Genomic DNA, 24003 nt, shown 5'->3' with positions numbered 1-24003 from the left:
TACATTTTCTTTTTTAAAGGACCACTATCAGAAATGTATTCTGATACCTGTAAATGCTTCATTCATACATGTTAGAACAGGTTTTAAGTATCTTACTTCTTTAATTTGCATATAAACTGTCTATAAAAGCTAAAGAAATCTCATCGAACTTTTTTTTACCAGTGGGGTGCTTAAGCAATTTCAGCAACTGTTTAAAAATAATGACTTTGACAAAAGGTACCCAAGCAGCATTGCTTTGATTTGCCCCATCGCTGGTAATGTAAAAACACATGGAATAAATATGGCAAGTATTATCATGACAAGTATTACCCATATTCAGTTATCACAATACATTATTTTTTTTATGGAGATCACTGGTCACTGGGTCTGTCACTGATGTCTGTAACTTAGAGTTTGTCACTGGGGTTTTTTACTGGATGTCCATTACTATAGTCAGTCACTGTCACTGTGGTTCTGGTGGCAGGGTCTGACACTGGAGGTCCTTTATTGTGGACTGATACTGAAGTCTTTTTACAGAGGTCTGTCAATGGAGTCTGTGACTGTGGGTCTTTTACTGGGGGCTGTCACTTAGGGGCTGCCATTGAGGGTCACTCACTGATCAAGATTTGTCAAGTGAAGTATGTCATCAGGATCTATCACTAGGGGGTCTGTCATGTTAGAGGTAAAATAAAAGAATTTTCCTAGATTCAAATGCTATGTTTGTAAAGAATTATTTTTGGTTGGATTGTAAAGATTAGCTTAGTGGTTTGTATGTTCACTTAATATATATTGAAAATATTGGGTTATAGATATATGTTTTTTAGGTCTTAAGGATATTTAGGGTTGATTCAATATTGGAATATGGGAGTTATTTTAATGTCAAGGTTAAGGTTTTAGTGTTTAGTAAAACATTTAAAGTTAATTTTATGGCTACCTTTTTGGCTTAATTTTAAAAGTAAGGGTATGTATGTATGTATTTAAAGGTTTAGGTTAGCGGGTTCATTTAACAGCAATGTTAAGGGTTATGTGCTAGAATTAGATTGTAAGTTTATATTAAGAGTTATATTGCAGAGTAGAAGTTACTTTTAGATCTTACATAAAAAAAAAAGTGGTCAATTTTTTGCGTTAGATTTGGAGATTAATTTTAGGAAATGGTTTATTGGTTAAGGGGTCGGTATGTGACTTTGACTGACCATTCCATGGGGGTGAATCAATAGCTGTCATTAAAAACAAATGTACCAGAAAGGATTACCTGTAGTGGGTGTTAGCTGAACAACAAATTTCCTGCTTTAGAAACACTAGTTAAAGGTTAATTTTACTCATTAGGTTAAGGGTTTGATATTATACTTTAGGTTTAGGATATGTTTTAGGTTTAATTTTAAGTATAGAGTTTTTGGTGGTAATCCTTTTAAAGAACAGTTTAAGTGTTTGATTAGGTTTTAAGTATTCAGTTCTAGGTCAGGAGCAATACAGAAGTATTTTAAGAGCTGTTTTAATGGTACCATTTGCTTTTACCATTACATTTGTTAATTTAAAGGTTTAGGCCTTTTTACAGGTATGCAAAACCTTGGTTTAGGCTTGGGTAGGTAGGGGGAACTTTACACCAGATCAGTCTTGTATACGCCACTATTTCTCCCCTACACATACACATGATAGAGAGCTCCAGGATTTATGACTTATGTGGTGAAAAAAATCTTTTTATTTTCTCAGATTATTAATAAGTTCTATGATGGGGCCTGTAGGCTTCGTAGAACTGTGGTTGGGATGAAAACCTATTTCCTAGGTCCATATCCTACCTGGTACCCAGCTCCTGGTACCTTTTGTCTCAGATGTCCAGTGGCCATTATTTATGCAATACTTAGACAAGAAAACAGGAGCAGTGGAGTGAGGACTGATTCTTTAAACCATAGACTTCCTAGCAACCCCATGACTTTACTTAGATTTCAAAAAGCATTCCTTAGGAACATAAAATAAGCATAATTGTACGTGGGGTCCTAGGAGTATATATATATATATATATATATATATATACCGGTATATGAGACAGGTGAAGAGTAGCAGTAAGAGAAACTGGAATATACTGTATGTGGTTTGAAAGTACATCATTCCATAGTAAGTAAGGTTAAAAAAGACACAAATCCATTGAGTTCAATCAACAAAAAGGTTATCAAAAGGGTACAAAATTCATAATAATCATAATCTGGGACTAGTCAGGTAAATTATAGACAGTTGGCAGCAATGCACCTTTTTTCCTATTTTCTTGCAGAGGGAAAACAAGAGTTTACAGAATAAGGAAAAAGATGAGAACTAAGGAGGTGAGATAGGAATCACTATTTGTTCTATATTGAGTTCACGGCAGCATTGATTAGTAGTTGCACTTTATATAACCCTTCTAGGAACTACAGAATCTTTGAACCCGGTTGTGATGTCAACTTCTACCATCCATCTTATAACTGGGCAAGCCTTTTCAAAAATCTTTAAAAACTATATCTTTGGTTTCCATGACAACCCAACTATAAAGTTATACTTTATTTTTTCAGTTTCCAACTGCAAACATTATAATAAATGACACCTAAATGACGCCCTCGATGTTTATTGATTTTATCCCTGCAAGTTATCCCTGTCCATAGTGAATTTAAAAATTGTATCAATTTATAAAGACTTGGGTAGTTGTCAGTTGACTGGAATGCAGTCAAGCCTCTCTGTAGACTCTGTAAGCATCATAGGGCCATGGTTTTCATGATAATCAGATCGTAATAGCCCTATTTACCCCTCAACCCCCACCTTTTCTATAATCAGAAAACTAAATTTACATATAATAGAGATCTTGTGATGGAAAGCACTAAAAAATTACCAGTTGTCCATCATCCTGGCAACCTAAACTCTTCTAAATCTAGAAAAGGTTCTTTCACACATGTTAGCAGATAAATACCATTTATTTTGGCAGGTGAGACTAAACTGTCTCAGTTTATAAAATAAATACCTACAATACTCTTTACCACTGAAAACAACTTAGTGGGTCTGATATATTAAATCTCTCCAAGGGTGGTACACTTTCATCAATTAATCTGGGTGACCCGCAAACCTGTAATGGATCTGATCCAGGATTTAAAACATTTGCTAGCAAATGACTTTCCGAAAGCCATTCCCGGTTTGCTGGATCACCCAGTTTCACTGATGAAAGTGTATCCTCTCCAGCCTTGTAGAGCTTTAAAAATCAGGCCTAATGAGTTTCAAAAAAACATGCACAACATTTGTGTATTAAGTGCAAGATTAATCACAAGTCCGTGAATTGCATCTATGCAATGACGTGCATCAATGTTGCATGTGACATAATCTTCTTTTATGATATTAGTAGTCAGATTTTTAGTGAACCAGGTTTTTTAAAATAATGTTAACATGTAGGAATGTGCCATAATACTGGATCTATTTCAGGTTTGCTGGATCACCCAGGTTCCTCCATGATAGTCTATCCTCTTCAGTCTTGGTGAGCTTTGGTAAATCATGCCGCTCAGTTTTGTCACCAATAACTAGGAAAGCGTTCAGGCAAGTCACTTTCTGCAACAATGACCTGCCTGTTAGGGCACCTTTAAAAGTAGAGCTTTAATTCCATTTTAAAGGCTAAGTATTGCATTGTATTAATATTGGAGACTATGTTTTTGTTATGCTTTTTATTGTTTAGTAAAAAGAAACAAGAAATGATTTACCCTTTACAAAAGTCCTTTACAAAAAGACATACAATTTACTAGTTACTAATATGCAGTAAAGTAGTCAGTATTTTTTTTCTATATATTTATAAAGTTAATATTTATAAAGTAATATAATTTGGGAGCTATTTTATTTACATGCAGCCTATTCCATATTATATATTGTTCTCTACTGACCTCTGCCTGCTATTAAAAAGTATTGTGAAATATGCAACACTTTTTAGTATCCCTGCTGTTACAATTCAAAAGCAGTCAAAATAATTTCACTTTAAGTGTGGCACATATGATTGCACAACACTTTTTTTGCAACACTGAAAATGGCATATTTTTGCAAAAAAAACAAACATATTTTATGATAATACATTTAAGTATAGTGTGACATTGCAAGTTAATCTCCCGGATGTTGAACATTGTAATCGGAATTGCAGGAGATAAGGGTCAGAAGGGCCTGTGGAAACATGTCCCAATTTTTTTTTAAAGCATAAAGTTTTTCTCTAAATGAAATCTGGGCAAACCAATTTCAAAACCACTAACTCTTGCTAGGAGAGTCAGGGAAATCAGTGGGGAAAAATGTTAAAAAGGCATTTAGTTGGTCTTATTCCAAAGCAGACTTATACCGAGGTACCCCTGTATTTAGGAAAACACTTCAACCCCTCCCCCCATTAAATTATATATTTTCATAAGCCTATTACTAGCTAAATAAATCAACTATTGTTCATGCTTGGAAAATATAGTTTGTACATTTTCTTTGTTATGATGGGTTGATAGCATCTGTATGAATCAGACCTGACTAGCATACTCTTTAATTGTCATGAGAAGTTTATCAAGTATGGACTCCCTGGCTACAACACTTCCTTACATAAATACATAGTTACATAGTAGGTTAGGTTGAATAAAGACATAAGTTCATCAAGTTCAACCTAGGGAAAAAATCATATCCTAGATATAAAACCCTATGGACATAGTTGGTCCAGAGGAAGACAAAAAAAATGCTGGTTTGCTTCAACAGGGGGAAAAAATTCCTTCCTGATTCCATGAAGGAATCGGATGTTCCCTGGATCAACAGTCACTGGTATTTTTCCTTTAAATCCTTAATACCCAAATATATTCTGTGCTTCTAGAAAAACATCTAGCTTTTTCTAATAGCAATCTATAGTAGTTGCTGAAACTACTTCCTGAGGGAGCCGATTCCACATTTTCACAGGCCTTACAGTGAAGAATCCCTTCCTTATCTGGAGCTTGAATTTCTTTTCCTCCAGACGCAGAGTGCCCTCTTGTTCTTTGTAATGATCTGAAAGTGAATAATGGGGAAGAGAGTTCTCTATATGGACCATTTATTTATTTATACAGGGTGATCATATCCCCCCTTAAATGTCTGTTCTCAAGGGAGAATAGATTCCGTCCAGCTAATCTCTCCTCATAGCTGAGCTCCTCCATTCCTTTTATTAATTCAGTTGCCCTTCTCTGCACTTTCTCCAATTCTACAATGTCCTTTTTGTGAACTGGTGCTCAAAACTGGACTGCATATTCCAGATGTGGTCTGACCAATGCTTTGTACAGGGGCAGAATTATGTCTCCATCCCTGCAGTCTATTCCTCTTTTAATACAAGAAAGTACTTTACTAGCTTTAGATATTGCAGCTTGGCATTAGATGCTGTTATTAGGTCTATTCCTTTCTATGCTTCTGTCCACTAAAAACTCCCTATAAAGACATTGCCCATTATGCCTGTTGCCACTGTTCTGTTGGATAATAATTACATAGTGCTGCCCGTTCCTCTAACCTGGACATCTACCCCTTGGACTTGTATGACCTTCCCCACCACCCACTGTTTTGCATTGTTTGTGGATTTTGTTGTAGATTTTCAACCTTCCATTGTACATTGTTGTTCCTCTCCATTTTATTACTTTATCATTGATGTTCTTCTTTAGGTTGTTGAAGATTTAAAAAAAAAAATTGAAATAAAAAATAGAACACAAATAATTTGGTATTAGGTTGTACCTGCACGTTTTAAGACTATGGTCAGCTTAATTTGCATAACAAATTATGTTTTTAACAATTATTTATGTTGTATTATACTAAAATATACTCTGCCAGAAAAGCATATTTGCATTATTCAATTATATTTTTGAGCTATAAATGTATTTAAAATATGTTTTGAATTTAAAGTAAATGGTCCTTCTTTGTGAGTATATAGTGCATAAGTGAAAAAATGCAAAGTAGTGCACCCAAAGAATATATAATAGTTTAAACTCTATAGAGAATGGGCGGTGTCGAGCCTTGACTATATAAACAAATAAAGTCCAAACATATGGGAAAAAAGGAAGAAAAGAGGAAAGAAGGCTCGTTTTAGGCATTTAACTAATTTAAGATAAAAAAAACACTTTATTAAATTAAAGATATCAATTAAAAGGGTCAACAATAACGTAGTTACATGATTCCCATACATTCCCACGTCGGAAATAAAACACGCTACAACATCTCTTCTCCCTAAATTTATCAACGAGAGGGACTCTTTAAATAACAAACAAGGGCTAAGTACTTTTTTTTATGTATGGTAATCATGTAACTATGTTATTGTTGACCCTTTTAATTGATATCTTGAATTTAATAAAGTGTTTTTTTTTTATCTTAAATTAGTTAAGGTATTACATTAGTGCCTAAAAAGAGCCTTCTTTCCTTTTTTCTTCCTTTCTTCTCATATAGTGCATAAGTGCTTTATATTCATGAATTTTTAAGTACGGAAATGTGATATTTTGTATCGTTCCAATATTAGCCCTTTTTAAATGCTCTATTATCAGAAAATGAATATTGCAAATCGGAGGCTCTTATATGGTAGGAACACAGTGTGGGTCTAATGCCCATTTCTAAAAAAAAAACAAAAAAAAAAACATTTAATTAAAGACCACTGTAGAGAAAGAACAGTCGGGTTGCTGTTCTTAGAAAAAAGCTTTCTGAACTTCAAACAAAAGCTAATTTATAAGTCATATAAAATCTCTATTCATTGCAGTTTTCCAGCGTCGCCTGACATTGATTGACTCATTCTGGTATTTACAAACCGTTCATAGGTAGTTGAATCACATGAAAAATTGGGAACAAGTTCGCTTGATATTGTTGATGAAAGGTAGTGGGAGGGAAATTCCTTTATACCTGACTTTTTTATAGTCTTGAGATTGCTGTTTCATAAGCCTCCTCATTGTGTTGGTGTGATTGCTGTACGTGGGTGTTTAGGCAAAGTGAAGGAGTTGCTTAAAGTAATACATATATGATTATTCAGGATTGCAGAAAATAAATATGATACGAGTTAATGTCTATTATATCATTCTTATGAAAACATTGGGAACATTTTAACAAACAAGGTTTGCTATTTGCTATAAATGTCATATTTATAATTGCTAGTAAAACCACAGTACAGCATGAACAATCATTTTTTATGCTTTAGTAAATCCCTGAATTTATTGGTTAAGTAAAGGGGTTTCTATTTTTAGCAATGGAGAAGAAACCAATCAATGACTTTCTAATTAATTGCAGTACACTGTATACGCTGTGATAAAATAAATGCACAAAATGTGTATTGTTGAAATTTTGTCAAAAATCTATAAAAATCTATTGAAATAAAATACATGCACAAAAGGGTTGTATATAATCAAAATCATGCTACCTGTAAAATGAGTTTGGTAATAAAAAATTCTAAAGCAAAGAAATATCATGTCCCTAGTTAGAAATGGTGATGGGGAGCAACCCATAATTTGCATAATAAAATTTTCTACTATTAACTAGAAAAATATAAAAAAAGCTACCCAGCAAATTTTGCTACCAGATTTTTTTTACACCATCCTACTGCCTAACCTTTAACCTTTTACTTTCTTTCTAGCCCTCCCTTCTCCGGGCCTTAACTTTACTACTTTCTATCTGGCGCCTACTTCTAACCCCTTTTAAGTTCCTTTTAACCACAAAATGACCTGCACAGACTCTTAGCCCCTGATTCATCAAGCAAAATCGGATTATCGGTCGCGCATTCGTATTAGCGATCCGGAATCGTGCGCGATCGCGCTATTCAACAACTGAAAAAGCTCGCGCACGGAGCAGCGCTTATCCGACAGCTTTTTACTGGCGATCTTCGCGCTTCCAGCGATCGCGGATTTCAATGATGAATCAGGGGCTTAGCCCTTACACTAGGGACTCTATTTATAAAGTAGGGAACCAGACATTACCCCAAATATTCCCTTTGTGGGAATCTTCATGGGTTTGAGTGGCAGTAATTGATTTCCACCAGAGAATGTTTGTATGTTTCCATCCAAATCCACAATGCCGCATTTAGCATCCCTTAGAGCAGTGATTTTCAACCACTGTGCCGCGGCACACTAGTGTGCCGTGAGAGATCTTCAGGTGTACCGTGAGAAATTATCGAATTACCATTGTCGAGTGTCTGTGCTATAGTGACTGGCAAAGTAATGTAATACTCTTCCGTGGCAGTGGGTGGCAGTAGGTAGCCTAATTGCCTTGTTTATTCTAAGACAGAAAAATTCGCTGTCATTTTGTAACATATTTGATTTGGAGTGGGCCGCAGGATTTTTTCAATGTAAAAAATGTGCCAAATTAGCTACAGAGTGTCATTTTTTAACATTTTTGATATGTGGTGTGCCACAGGATTTTTTCAATGTAAAAAATGTGCCAAATTAGCTACAGAGTGTCATTTTTTAACATTTTTGATATGTGGTGTGCCACAGGATTTTTTCAATGTAAAATTGTATACTCAATGCTGCTGCTGCACCATCACCTAAGGCAGTGTTTTTCAACCTTTTTTGAGCCATGTAAATGTGCCATGGCTCAAAAAAGGTTGAAAAACACTGCCTTAGGTGATGCTGCAGCAGCGGTATTGAGTCCGCGGATGGTGGGGAGGAGAGTTCCTGTGTCCGTACGTCCGATTCACATCCCCTTGAGTGGAGACTGAATCGTGTGCATGCGCACTTAGGACCCCTACCGCAGGCGTGTGCACAGTAGGTCCCTTTGGCTTCCACGAGATTTTGCTGGAGAGGGTGTGGCTGCAGTCCTCTCCTTCCTTGTCTACTTCCATTCTATGTAACAGCCACAAACCAGGTATGTTTCTAATTTAATTCATAGATCGATATCACCCACTTTTCCAAAAATTCTGTCATTGGTCATCTGCTGATTTTGTCTTTGACAATGTTCCTACTTATAGTGTTATTATGGACATTCTAATTTACTACCATTTGCATATATAGGTTACTATCATTACCTAAAAAATACCCCATCACCAACGATCTGATGGGGCTCATTAGTCCTTCTAGGAATTCATTTACACGTGGAGTATGTATGTTTATAATAATATCTTTTACACTTCTATTTTTATTATGTTTGATCAATTAGTCTTCAAATTATTTCACTAACACGTAAGATATTAACCCTATTATTTATTCGGTATAAGATCCAGTCTATCGTATTATTTATTTGAAATATTGTTCTTTAAATGTTTATAAAATATATCTAGATATTCAACTAATATGATTAAATTTTTTATGTAAATTATGATGCTCTATTTGTACAGAGGGCCTATTCATTGTACATCATTTTGGATGACCTGTATTCATGTCTATTGTTATTTATGTCACTGTCACACGTGTTTGCAAACATGCTCTTACCCCTGAGGAAGGCTATACCGGACAAATCGAGTTGGGTATGATGATACACGTTTGCGAACCTTGTACTTACCAAGTTGATAATATTATAATATAATATAATATAATATAATAACATATAACTTACTCCTGGGACAATCTTTGGCTCACATACATGATGAGCTGTATACTGTCTAGCGCCATTTCATGGCCATATATATACCAATTATGGTTATGCTGTAAGATTTAATTTCTGCATTGTATTGTGTTTTGAGAATTATATCAATAATATAATACTTTTTGCCACAAAAGCCCCTCTGTATTGCTCTATTTATAGATTTACTATTTAATTCAGGGTTGGCAAATACTTATAATAGTCTGGACCCGACTACATTATCAATAAGTTTATTATTTTACATATTTATGTGTGTAATGAAATGATCTGATAGTTATAGTACACAGTGAAAGACCTCCCTGTTGTCTAATTACCGGGATTTTTTTTAGTTATGGTGCTCTACGGTCTGATAGCTTTTAGAATGGAGTTCAATTAGTTGTAGCAGGGTAATTTGTGTAATTGGTAATATTTAATTGCCACTCAAACCCAGATTGGGGGGTTCTTTGTAGGTTGGAATAAGCATAAGTTTAAGAATTAGAAGATTATAGAGAGTTCCAACAGAAAATCTCCACAGGAAACAAGATTTGTGCAAATCTTGTGTTAATGCCATATGAAGGTATCCATTAAAACAATTGGACTATACAGCTGGAGAAACTGAAATAGGCACTTTAACAGCGATCTAAGCCTCTTTATGGGGGGGTTGGTTTGGGGTAACATGAACATATATGCAACATAGATTTAGGATCTAGAGATTTAGTAGCCTCCAAGTACTAAAGGAAATCATACTGAAAACCAAACTTCCCATTTGGGTTCTCTTGCCTAATCTACCCTTCCCCTTTCCTTCTCCCAAGTTGTGGAATAAATATTGCAAAGACTTTAACACAAACACATCTAAGCTAACTCACAGACCACTGCACCCTCAGGACATGACAATCAGAGTTACATCATGAGAAGATGCCAACATGTTAATCTCACAGATAAAATAATTGAAGATTCAATCTGATCTTTAAAAAAAACAGAAGAAAAAGAAGAAGAAGTATAGTTTATAGGCTGATGTCTTTCCAAAAGTATAGAGATATTGTATAAATATCAAAAAAGGTTTGTCATCCATTTACTTGACCCAGAAAGAGGCCCCAGGCAAATACACAGTCTAATAGTAAAGATCCAGCATCACTCACATAGTCTATTGAATGTAATAGCTTTACATTCCAATGAAGGTTTTGGTTAAATTTCGTCAGGGGGTAATGTTTTTTTTGTCTAATCTGGAATAATTAGGCCTTCCATCCAATAGACAACATGTGAGTGCTACGGGATCCTTACTATTAGACTGTATGTATATGTATGTGTGTGTTCTAAACACATATATGGTCCATATGGTGTCCACAAAGGTACAGATTTGGGTATTATTTGACATTCCTGTGGCCTTCTTTCACAATGTTTTTAATTATATTCAGTAATAATTTAAAGTAATATAATCCTGCTTTAAAGCATGAAAAGAATGATTTCCTAGGGGAATATACTGTATGTGCTACAAGGAATGAGGCTGCATGACTCATGCATTGTAAGAAAAGTTGTACTGTGAATCATTGTGTTCTTGTTGTTACGTGTAAATCTATACATGTTAGAACTCATGTTGGTGAAGAGCCAAGCTAAGCTTTAAATATGTCTGATACAATAGAAGACAAATCAAGAATTTTCAGGGCCTCAAGCAAGATACTATATACAGGTCACCATTTTTAATGGTCTTGGTCAGCTTATATCTTTAAACTTTGTAGTCACTATTACAAAAAAGCCAAAATGACAATATTATATATTTATTTTAAATTCCAATTACATTGTAGTATCTATAAAACACACCATTTTCATTAGAGTCATGTTTAGCTTTAAAGGATGTGTCAACCTAAGATTTATTTACTGTGATATCAAACGTTATATAAGTTAAATACCCTACATGTGATTTATTAAATTAAAACATATTCCACTATACTTTTTACCCACCTCAGATAATAATATGAACAAATAAACAATAGATAGGCTGCATCCTTTTGTAACCTACTGCTTTGGGTGAAGCTAAGACAGTTAGAGCAGTGATGGTCAACTTTCTCACTACACGGGACCTCAAGTGCAGGCACTTGCATTGCAAAGGGGCCACCCTTAATATTGAGTAAATTAAAGCTGCAAGACATACTAAAAAATATTAAAAAAAAACTAGGAAAGGAAAAGGAGTAGTGCAACATATAGTTGGAAACTCCAGTTATGCCACAAAGGATAATAAAAGACTGCTGAACATTCTATAGAAGTTGTTTGTGACTGATGTGTTCAGTTGACCATCGAGGACTGAAGACAGATTACAGAAGACTACTAAGGATCACAGTTTTCAGCCCTTTTACTAATCTATGTTCCCACACTGGTGCTCACCAAAGCCCCCTAAAAAAGTTCTATATTTCAGCAAGATTCGTCAGATTCGTGGACAGCATATCAAGAAAGAAGTCAGTGGTCATGTCAAGATCATGTGAAATAAATAACCCAAACAAATGTAATTACTAGAAACTAAAGAATCCGATGAAAAGAATATTTCTTCTATACTGGTCCGAAAAAGCGCCTTAAAAAAGATAATTCAGACTAACATCTTGCAGGGGCCCAAGGGGCTACACAAAATATGCACCAAGTATACACCAAGTAGTAAGAGAGTCAGTTCTTTACAACCTATTTTTATATGCTAAAAAAAAGAAATTTTTGGTGATATCCTTTTTACATTTTCTGATCTACATATCTACTGTGGCCTCTATAAAAAGGGTGGGTCTCACTGTCTGTGTATTTTGTGTTAGTTTTATTATGAATTAAAACAATTAAAACAATTATGAATTAAAACAACAGCAGGTTCTGGAAATGTATATTTGGGGGGTGGGGGGTGGGGGAAGAGCTGGTTCATAGATTTGAGATTTCAGAGAAAAGGTCTTGCTGTTGGAGTTAGAACCTCTTCACACCAATGTCTGTATTTCTATTGGGTAGAAACTCCAAAGAATTGTCATAAAGTCCATATAGATGCTGAATTTTTGTCACCTTTATTCATGGCCATCTTGGGGTAAAAATGTGCTATTAGTATAGTATTAGTATCAGTTTAGTGATCCTAGATCAGTAAACAATCATCTGTTAATAGAAAATATTGTACCCATCAGTGGGGCACTACCCACTTGTCTTCCCTATCCATAGAACAGAACAGATTACTTGACAGTAGCAGAGCAGCCTGCCTTTAGTGTGATTGTACCTAAAACTGTCACGCAGAACAGTCACAAAGAATAATTTACAGAGACATAATTGTGTGTCTATGCAAGCCTTTAGTGACAGCAATAACAAGACAGGAGACCTACCCAATAAAAACAGATATAGCAATAAAAACTATTTATATAGGTTGGTTGAGGGCTACAACTTGTAAACAGTAAATAATTGGAGACTGTAATCATGCTATAGGAGTTCTTGAAGACATGTCCCCATCCTCTTGCTTACCTGTTATTCCACTATTTTCCGCTCCTACCTCCAGGTCTTTTGGATGCATGAATTCCACAGGCTTCTTTTCTGTCTGCAAACTGACCTGATGTTCTGGTGACATGACAATGATCACCCAATTTTGGGCATTCAATAATGCCAATGGGCTTTGTGCAGTTACTGCAAAGATCAATAATGATCAGCTAAATGCAGTAAGCTCTAAAAACTAGGTAGAGAAAAATGAAGTTTAAATGGTCAATGTGAATTCCTGCTATAAGTACAGTTTTAACTTTAAAGCAGAAAAGCAATGCCGTCCAAGGCCTCTTTGCTCATGTTCAGAACATTTCGCAGACCGGTAATTACATTTAGTACAACTTTTCAAAATTTTGAAATCTCAAGTTTTTCTTAAATTAATTCTCTTTTGTGCTGTGTGACAAATCCTCAAGGCCGTTTCTATAGCAAATGTTAATCAAAACCACTTAGAATACTCTGTTATAAGATTAGGTGCTTTTAAGACTGCAGTACATTTAAATATAGCATTTATACACTACTAGATTTTATCTTTACTATAGGAACACAGAACTCATGAAAATGTGTTTTCTCCAGGCTCTAAAACTGTGGGCAATATTTAATACTTTCAATTAGTATAAAACTTTTTAAAAAAAACTTTACACAGCACATAGACTATTCACATAGATCCCTACTCAGCTTGGAATCTAATGTTGTAAGCTAATGTGGTTACCCCAGTTATTAGCACTACTACACTAGGGCAAATATGTATGGCAGTGTCATTCAACAGAGCTAGTGGCGAAGGGGTAGAGGACCATATCTATAAAGGGGTACTTCATCACTGATCATCAATGTAAGAGGGCACTACATCACAAGCCCCTAAAGTAAAAAAGGACATTGCCACATACCTCTAGCACAATGGAGAACCTATCTACTGACATCAATGTAAGGGACACTACACTAACTTACAATTTAAGGGGCTACATCTTTACTGGCCTCCAATATTAACTGGCTCATCACATACCAAAAATATACTGAACACCAAGATGAGGTTGTATTTCATTTCTAACTACAAATGTGGTAATTGAACTTCTTCACTAGCCTGCAATGTAATGGGGTTACAGAACTGACAATGTAAGGGTAGCTTTTTACTACTGACCATAAATGTAAGGAAGCAATTTATCACTGACCATGAAAGTAAAATTACTGTTTTCTGTTGGCCATCAGTGACAGATTTATGTCTAGGTTCAGTTCTTCAGGTTCAGCAAATATTCAAAATTAACTGAACCTGAACTAGGAGAAGAATTCCATTGAAGTCTAAAAATTGTTAAAATCTGCCCATTTTAGGTCTAATAAGCAAAATATATGAACAAAAAAAACAATGGAAACTGGTGAAATATGCACAATGGTGAACATGTGTTTTATAGTGCTTTGAGAGCAACATTAAAAATGCGTAAATCCTTTAAATAACATGCTTGGTGGGTGCCTAAAACTGGATGTGGTGGTATGAAATTTATTCAGTACATTTTCTTAATTAACCCTTATATCACACTTAGCAATTTGTCAATATCCAATACACATTGTTTCCTTTATGTTCTGCCAATAATGTGAGTGTGTGGTGTATCCAAAAGCTACTTTGTTGGCCCATCGAATGGAAATAGCCATAGTACAAAGGCCATAGTTTATTATGGTTGAAAAAAATATGCAACAAAATTTATTTGAAAAGTGATTCTTGAACCCTCAGGATTTGCCTAGAAACCCAACTATTCACAAATTATAATTCAGACATATTTTTAATTTTATTACTTATTTTTTAATCCTGACTGCTATAATTTTAAGTAACATTGTACCTAGTGGTGCTTCCAGACTTTTTGCTGCCTGGACATCAAAATCAAACATTGAAAAGACTCACCCCTCTTTTTTTTTTACTCTAAACATGGTGCCTGAGGCAGAAGACTCAATTTCAATTCATGGTCAAGAAGCTCCAGTCTATACATACATACATACAGGCACTATACATACAGGCACATTTCTAACCAAAGGGTTTATTGTCACAACAATCATGGTTGCTTAGTAATAACAAATATTTTAATATAGATATTTTTTAAAGTGGGCTTAGACAAAGAGTAAACGCCATGTCAATATTATGTGTGGATAAAAGCATATGTATGATGATCATTTTTCTTGGGGTGTGTCTGGTAGACACTTATTTGTGGAAAAGTAATTAAATCATATTTTGTGGATACAAAGACTGCAGCATATGTGTATAATAAAAGGTGCAGAGTGAAATGGTATGCATTATACCACATCATTAAACCAGTAACTTTAAATTGTCACTATTCACAATATGAAACTTCTAGAAGTGAAGGATTCCTATATCTCAGTTCTTTCCACAACTCCTATCCCACTACAGGACATATTTATGGCATGGGGGTCACTGAAAAAAAAAAACAACCTGTGCTCAGTAGGGAACAAGGAATTCTAAGTTTTGGTTTCTGAACAGATTTTAGGTGGCAATTCTCTTGATTACAGTGGTGTTTAACAATAAGAGAGGTAATAATTTTCCTTATTATAGTAAAAAACATTTATTTAAGACCTGTCTATAGAGGCAGAGACACTTTTACTTGATTAGTTAAAACAATTATATAAATAAATGGGAACATTGTGTAATAACCAATTCATGGAAACAGTAAAAAAAAAAGAGAAAAAAAATATTTCTCTCTGTTGACACAAGAATAAAACAAACCTTTTTTATATTGTACACTTTGTTTTAGATCCAGTATTGTCATACCTGTGTCTCTGTGCTTCCATATACAATGCAGGTAAATTATGGTTGGTGGGAGGGCTGTGCATAGCTTCCTAAAGACATCACAATACTCTGCCTTGATGCTCTTCTCACAATCCTCAGCCCAAGCACTGATATACTTTTAGGGTTTTGAATACCTTCATCAGTTCTTGTCAGTGTGCTTCCCTATGCAGAATACATTTGCATGAAGACCATCCTAGGTAATACCCACATATAAAATCAGAAATAACTGAATACAATGAATTAATTAGGTAGTAATGGATTGGGGTTGGGGAGCAAAGGGTTAGATGATTTGTGATGTTCATCAGCCAGGAAATAAGAAGGGCTCCATCAGACGTGTTGCAGCTTTTCATGCATGCTGAACTTACAGTGTGCCGTACAATTAGACATTTTCAGTATAGTAGAGAAACTTGTATATGACTAAAATTTAGCTTTAATATTTGCTGAAGCCAGATTAGACCAGTTTAGGTAAAGAAGGACCAGTTTTCTTGTCCTTCTTTACCTAAACTGGCCTAAATTATTTTGTAAAATATGAAAATGAGCTCACATAAGAGCTTCTGGTCCTACAATGGAGGCCTAAATGTTATCATAACTGCACAGAAAACAAAGAAAAACTAGTGTTGTATGTAATTTGTTATATGTCCTGTTAGCTGTCATTTTAAGCTAAAAGAAGCTGGAAAGCAGGCCTGAAGCAACAGGATGGGCAAAAGGCCTCATGACAGGGGGAGTATAGAAGGCTGAAGGTGGGGGGTTAAAAGTTCAGGGGCAAGCTTGGTGGATGGTGAAGAGGGGGACCGCATGGCTGTGTGTGGGGTTAAAAGTTTAAGTGGGAAGGTTAGAAGGTTGAAGAGGGGAAGGGACCTCGGAGCAATGGTCGGAGGAAATAGAGGTTAAAAGTTTAAGTAAAAAAAAAAAAAAAAAAAAAGAGAGGGGAGGTAAATGTGGGAAAAGCTGGTGTCATGATTGGAGGGGATGATGAAGGGGTGGTGAAGAATGAAGGGTTAAAAAGAAGTGGTCTTGGGGAAGGGAGCAGCACTTTTGAAAGAATTACTAGTGGACTGCATTGAATCTGTGATGGCTGACGTGGAGGCCCTGATGGAAAAGTTGAGACAGGCTGCTGAGTCCAGAGGAGCGGTGTGGCTTGAGGCCCAGCTGGCTGCTGCACTGCAAGGGGTCGAGGGGGAGACATGCACGGAGCCCCCCCTTTCCAGACGAGCTCGGCGGTCAAGGCCGCCGGAGCACTTAAGTCCCAGTATGGAGCCCGGGGTCCGGCGCCGCTGCAGGAGCCCCACAAGGGACCCTCCAGCTCCCCCGGTCAAAAGAAGATCGCAAGGTTCCAGCGGGGAAGCCGGGAGGAATCCTCTTCACAGGCGGGACCCCACAGCGGATCGGCCAAGAGAGGTTTCTCCACGCGGCCGGTCTCTGCGACGAGGAAGGCGGGGAGCGGCGCTGAGGGCGGAGGAAGAGGTACTCACGCTGGCTGGCGGTGACAGGAGAGGTGACGGCCGGAGTGGAGTCGCAGGATCCGGATCGGTGAGGGAGGCAGTAGGGGCTCCAGCACTGGAGGAGGTCCGGGAGTCGGCAGCATCCCTTCCGAGGAGGAGCAGGAGCGGGTCCTTGGCAGCGGGCTCCGGTCTGTGTCCTGGCGGGCGGAGTCCCGGGCGGGGCTTGAGGAGCGTGACACAGAGAGGAAGTTCCGGGTTGGCGCAGAATCCCGGCAGTGACGTCACCCGACGGGGCCCGGAAGTGGGCGGAGATGGAGAACGGAGCATTCCGGAGGAGGCTCTTTTGGAGGGGGAGGTCCTGGAGGTGGACAGCGTACCGGCAGTGAGACGGCAGAGCAGTACGGCGGCAGCGGGCGGGATCGAAGCCCGGCAGCCTTGTGAGTACTTGGGGGTCTGGGGTACGTGGGGGGTGGGAGGGGGTCTGGTAGGGAATATGCAGGATGTTTGTATGCGGGGGATGGGAGATAAGGGCGCAGGGATCGGTGGTGGGATGCAGTTCTGCCAGCAGGAGGAGGTCAGTCACAGTGATTCTATTAGGGGGGGGAGTTATTGATTGGTTTGCAGGATTTGCTGTTGAAGTTTGCTGTTGGGTCTGTGGGGGGTGTTGCTTGTAGGGGCAGCAGTAATTAAGGGGGTGTGGATCGGGGGGACAGGGTGCCTGCGGTTGTGGTTGATGAGCCGGTGCAAGGGTATGTGGGTGCTTCGGCAGAGGGGTCTGCAAGTACAGGGGGAATTTTGGGTGCGGTGCCTGCTTGTGCTGATGGTGTTGGCAGTAAGGAGCGCAGCAGGGAGGTGGTTTCTCAGGGACTGGCGGATGGTGTGAAAGGGGAGGTCTACGTCTGCTTTGAGGGCCCTCTAGGTGCGCATTTGGCGCAGGAGACGAGAGAAAAAATTTGGAAAGGTGAGTTTGTAGAAATATTCTCCTTATTACTGGTGGAGCGTTTTGGTGGGCGGGACTTGAAGCTTGGGGATGGCAAGCGCTCGGGGGAGGATAAGGGGCTGTGGCGGTTAATCCCAAGGACTTTTCAAAATTGGTTGCAGGCCTTTGCAATTTTGGCGAGTATCGTGGGGGAAAAAGCGCCGGAAAATTGTTCGGCGCTTTTCTGTTACCTGGATGCTATAAGTGAGGCCTACAGGGTGTATGGGGGCTTAGCGTGGCTTAGGTATGATAAGCAGTTCAGGCAGCGGAAGGCGATGAGGCCTGGAATGCGGTGGGATCACAAGGACATCAGCCTTTGGATGCGCTTGATGACGTCGGAGAGGATTTCCCAACAGCCTTTTCTTGGGAATGCCGGGGGTTCAGGTGTGGCGGGGCCCCTGGCAGGTAAGAAGAAAGGGCTCTGTTGGCTGTTCAATGAGGGCTCATGTAAGTTCGGTCCCACTTGTAGATTCAAGCACGAATGTTCCATTTGTGGGGGGGCACATTCGGGGGCCCGGTGTTTGGCTAAGGGGCGGGGGCGTTCCAATGAGCTTGCGGGAAAAAGGGAGGACCCCAGTGAAGTTGGAAAACATGGGTCATTTTCTAAGTAGATACCCAGATCGGAGTGCGGCAGGTGCATTGGCAGAGGGTTTTCGGGAGGGTTTTAGGATTCATTGTGAGCGGGTGAGTATACGCGGGGTTAACAAAAATTTGCGCTCGGCGTTGCTGAATCCTGGGGTGGTTACCGCCAAGTTGCAAAAAGAGGTGGCTTTGGGTCGCGGGGCCTTTCGAGGAGATGGCGCTGGAGAATTTAGTTGTTTCCCCTTTGGGAGTTGTCCCCAAGCGGGAACCAAATCAGTTTCGAATGATACATCATTTATCGCATCCTAAAGGGGAATCTGTCAATGATGGCAGCGCGTGAGCTGTGCAGGGTTGTTTATACTTCCTTTGATGTGGCTGTTGAGTTGGTCCGGCGGGCAGGAAGGGGTTGTTTAATGGCTAAGGCTGATATTGAGTCTGCGTTTCGTTTGTTACCGGTGCATCCTGACAGTTTTTGGTTGCTGGGTTGTTGTTGGGGGGGGGCTTTCTATGTTGATAAATGCTTTCCTATGGGTTGCTCTGTGTCATGTTCTTTGTTTGAAATGTTTAGCTCATTTATTGAATGGGTGGTGAAGGAGGTGGCGGGTGTCAAGTCTATAATTCATTATCTTGATGACTTTTTGTGTGTGGGCCCGCAGGGGTCCATGGTTTGTGCCAACCTGCTGGGGACCTTGGAGCATGTGGCGGAGCAGTTCGGTGTACCGTTGGCTGGTGATAAAACCGTTGGCCCGGTGACGGAGTTGTCTTTTTTGGGGATAGTTTTGGATTCAGTTCGCATGGAATGCAGGCTGCCAGAGGACAAGTTGGTGGCGCTTAAAGAGGAGGTGCGGAGGGCTTGTTGTATGATGAAAATACGTTTGAAGGAGTTACAATCCCTGTTAGGGAAGTTGAATTTTGCGTGCCGGATCATGCCCATGGGGAGGATTTTCAGCCGCAGGTTGGCGGCAGCTACAGTGGGGGTTAGGAAGCCGGAGCACTTTGTCCGCTTGACGAGTGTGTTACGGAGGGATCTAGGGGTTTGGAGGCTTTTTTTGGAGCAATATAATGGCCGGTCGCTTTGGATGGAAGCTACAGGGGATAATGGGGTTTTGGATCTTTGGACGGATGCGGCTGGGGGTTCAGGTTATGGGGCATATTTTCCCGGGCATTGGAGTGAGGAAACCTGGCCGGAGGAATGGCAACGGTTGGGTTTGTGTACTAATTTGGTTTTGTTGGAACTTTTTCCGCTTGTGGTAGCTCTAACGTTGTGGGGTCACTTGCTGCAGAATCGGAGGGTCCGATTCCATTGTGACAACATGGGAGTGGTGGAGGTCATTAACAATAATTCGGCGTCCTCCCCTCAGGTTATTTGTTTGTTGCAACATTTGGTCCTGTTGTGTTTGCAGTTGAATGTTCATGTAAGGGCGGTGCAAGTTCCTGGGTGCGAGAATGTAATTGCGGATTCCCTTTCTCGTTTGCAGTGGGAGCGATTTCGGGAGGTGGCTCCGGAGGCGGACGAACAAGGGACCCCTTGTCCGGCGGCATTGTGGTCGGTGATATGGGGGCCCTAGCGGATTTGATCAAGAATTCTGTTTCTTTAAGAACTTGGAAGGCTTATGTAGGTATTTGGAAGGAGTGGTTGGTGTTTGTTGAGGGGGAGCAGGGGTTGGTGGAAGGTCTGGTGGGTGAGGAGATGGTGTTATTGTTTTTGCTGAGAAATTTTCAGAATGGGGTGTCCAGTGGTGTTATGGGAAAAAAATTGGCGGCTTTGGCCTTTTTATTTAAATTGTTGGGACGGGCGGATGACACAAAGTGCTTTGTGGTCCGCCAAGCAATGAAGGGCTATAGGAAAGGGACAGTACAGGGGGATAGTAGGCGGCCTGTGTCTTTTGGGATGTTAGAAGAGATGTGCCGCAGTCTGAATACAGTGTGCTGCAGCAATTTTGAGGCTGTATTGTTCAGGGCTGTGTTTGTGGTCACGTTTTTCGCTGCATTGCGGGTGGGTGAAGTGGTGTGCCCTAGTAAAGTGAGAGTTGGGGGCCTTAGGTTGGGTGATATGCAGGTGGTGGGCGGTGATTTGTGGGTATGGATCCGCAGGTCAAAGACGGATCAGGAGGGGAGGGGGGCTCGCTTGGTGCTGCGAGGCCTGTAAGGGGCTGTCTTGTGTCCGGTTAGGGTGATGGGTGAGTACCTTGCCGTGCAGCCTGGGGTAGGTGTGCCGCTGTTTCTGCATGCAGATTGTTCCTTTGTGACTCGTTTTCAGTTTGTGTCAGTGTTCAGAAAATGCGTGGAGGCGGTGGGCAGGAGACCTGGTGAGTATGCCGCTCATTCTATCAGGATCAGAGCAGCCACGGAAGCAGCTAGGTGGGGCCTGGGCCCTGAGGTGATCAAGAGGATTGGTCGGTGGGAATCCCATCGGTTCCGCTTGTATGTGCGGCCTCATTTGCTGTGAGGAAGGTAGGGTGGGTATTTCGGTCATTGTTAGGGGTAGGTGGAGGTTTGCTTGGGGTTGGAGTTTTTTGGCGGTTGTATTGTTGTGCTAGTTGGTGGTTTATTTCTGTTTTGTTGCAGATCGTTCGGTGTGCTTGGTGTGGATCCTAGGACATTCCTTCGTGTATTGGGGGGCCAGACGGGCTGATGTGCGGGAGAATGGTAGGCAGTTGGGCCTGCAGAGGGAGGTGGCGCAAGTCCGTTGGATTGGGATCCCGGGAATGCAGTGGAGGCGGGTTGTCCCTGAGGTCAACAGGTTTGCCCCTAGATAGGGCCCCTGATGTACTGTTACTTCATGGGGGCGGGAATGATTTGGGGGCTAGGCCTATGAGGAAATTAATTCGTGACATCAAGTTCGATTGTTTACGGCTGCGGGAGGCGTTCCCGGGGACCATTTTGGTATGGTCAGACATGGTGGTTAGATTGACTTGGAGGCAGGCTCGTTCCGTTGACAGGTTGAATAAGGCCCGGGTAAAGGTTAATAAAGTGGTGGGGCGTTTTATGGGGAGGCTTGGTGGCAAGACACCGGGAGTTGGAGTCTGATCCTGGTTTAATTTTACGAGGTGATGGCGTTCATCTTAATGCGGTGGGTACTGATTTGTGGTTGCTGAGTCTGGGTGAAGCGGTACAACGGGCGGTCAGGGTGTGGCGGTGCTCGCAAACTTAAGGTGTCAAGTTTGCGGCATGTGGCAGGTTTTTGTTGTTGGGGTCCATGGAAGTTAGAGGGGGGTAATGGAAAAATATAGAGGAGATGGGGACACGGAAAAGTTTGGTTTGGGACAGTAAGGTTAGCCTTGCATGACACTCGGTTGTTGTGGAGGCTAAGTTGGAGTATGGGGGTCCGCTAATTGTCCCTGAGGTGGGGTATGAGCGCCTGGGGGCCTGGCAGGGGAGCGGAGACAGCCGGATTACTAAGGAAGATTGGTGACTTTCATGGACCTGCAAGAAGAATTGTTCTGGTTTATACTTAAAAATGTTATTACTATAAAATCGTTGTGTTTAAGAACATGGTGTTAATAAATGGGGGCTGCTGTGGCCAATTTTTCTTCCATGTGTAATGGTCCTTTTTTGGGGGGTAAGTGGATGTTGGGGTGTTTAGATCAATTGGTTGCAGCAGTGGAGGACTTCTTATGCTGTACCCTGGTCATGTATTATGTATGGTTTTTATCTGTAAGAATTGTAGAAAGTTTGGGAAACCCTTGGTAAAATACAGCAAACCTAAGAATAGAGATTATCCCAGCTATAATCTCCTGTAAAAATCACCTTTGTTTTGATATGGATTTATGATGAGGTAGGGCCCCTGCTATGGGTTCCCTAGGGTCCAGTGGGTTTGAAATTTGCTTTCCCATGAAATAAATGTGGAAATTTATTAGAGTAAATTAGGCTGACACTGGTTATGAAATATGTACTGATCCATAACACCACACACAGCTTATCTCTTTTACATATGTATCTCCCTGGCATGTATTTAACCACCTGGCCGTTAAGCCCGAGCATGCTCGGGGTAAAAACTTTTGCAATTTTCGTTAACCCCGAGTTTTTCTCACCAGGTGGTTAAATGTAAACAAATGTTATATTGCAATCCGATTGTCATACATTGTAATAAATATTATTTCACCAAAAAAAAAAAAAAAAAAATAAAGCAGTTTTCACAATATATTTAGCTACATATGCACACTTCTAAATGTTACGTCCTGTGCTTTTTATACAAAAAAATCACTGACAACAAAAACATAATCACTAGCTGTTGCAAATAAAGGATGACATTAACTTGCAAACCCCAAATTTATAAACTTTTTTTTACAATCACTCTTTTGTAAATGTGCCCCTTCACTTCCTTTTTTTAGAATTAAAGAGAAACTTCTGTAGTTAGCAATCAGGAACAACAGCAGTTTAAAGTTTGAGACCTGACTTTCCCCTATCACTGCCTATGTGATTACATGCCAGTCACATGACTATCATACTATTCACAGCCATGGGGTACATGGAATATAAACTAATAGTAAAAAATACTCTGGCCATCGCCACATTTTTTTAGGCAACAAGATGTAAAACAGCACTGCTCGCACTCTGCCCCCCAGATAGAGTACATAGGAGTACAAAGTTGACAACTGAATTTATTCTCCATTAATTAGAGCTGTTTAAGAGGGATGTGGTATCTTTCTTTTAACATACAAATGGTCCATATAGTGAAGTTGCTCCAAAAGACATCTCTTTATTAACTTGTTCTAGGCGGCTCACTTAGAATGCTAATCTTCTATTAACAATGCACCAAAATAAAACTGTAATTAAAGGGCCAAAGTGTGCGCCCTCTCATGAACTGTGAACTTTTTCAGTAGCAAAAGATTAGGATTTTTTTTAAAGTGCCTTATGTGGCCTTCTTTTTTGCTTATCATCAGCCCAGAAACTAGGGGAATTGCACAGAATAGGATTTTATGGATAAAAATAACTAACTGCAGTCATCTTTTAGGCATTTTAAAAAAGCAAATAACCCTGCAGGAAACATAGGGTTCTCTTTCCTGCACTTGGATCATTGAGGATTTTTGAAAAATGATTATTGACAAGTTACTACAGGTTAATTTATCTTGTACATGTTCCCTATAGTAATCACTGTAATACCCTTATGCAGTGCTAAAAAAATACATTTCCAACAGAAGCCAATATGATTTCAGCTTTTATACAGTAGTTAGCTACCCAAAATGTCACACAAAATTAGGCTGCTATAGCGTGCTATCATGGCATAGCTGGCATTTTTTCCCTGATCACTAAGT

Source organism: Pyxicephalus adspersus, chromosome 1, assembly GCF_032062135.1.
Source record: "Pyxicephalus adspersus chromosome 1, UCB_Pads_2.0, whole genome shotgun sequence".
Taxonomy (NCBI): Eukaryota; Metazoa; Chordata; class Amphibia; order Anura; family Pyxicephalidae; genus Pyxicephalus; species Pyxicephalus adspersus.
Note: the sequence above shows the minus strand (reverse complement) of the source record.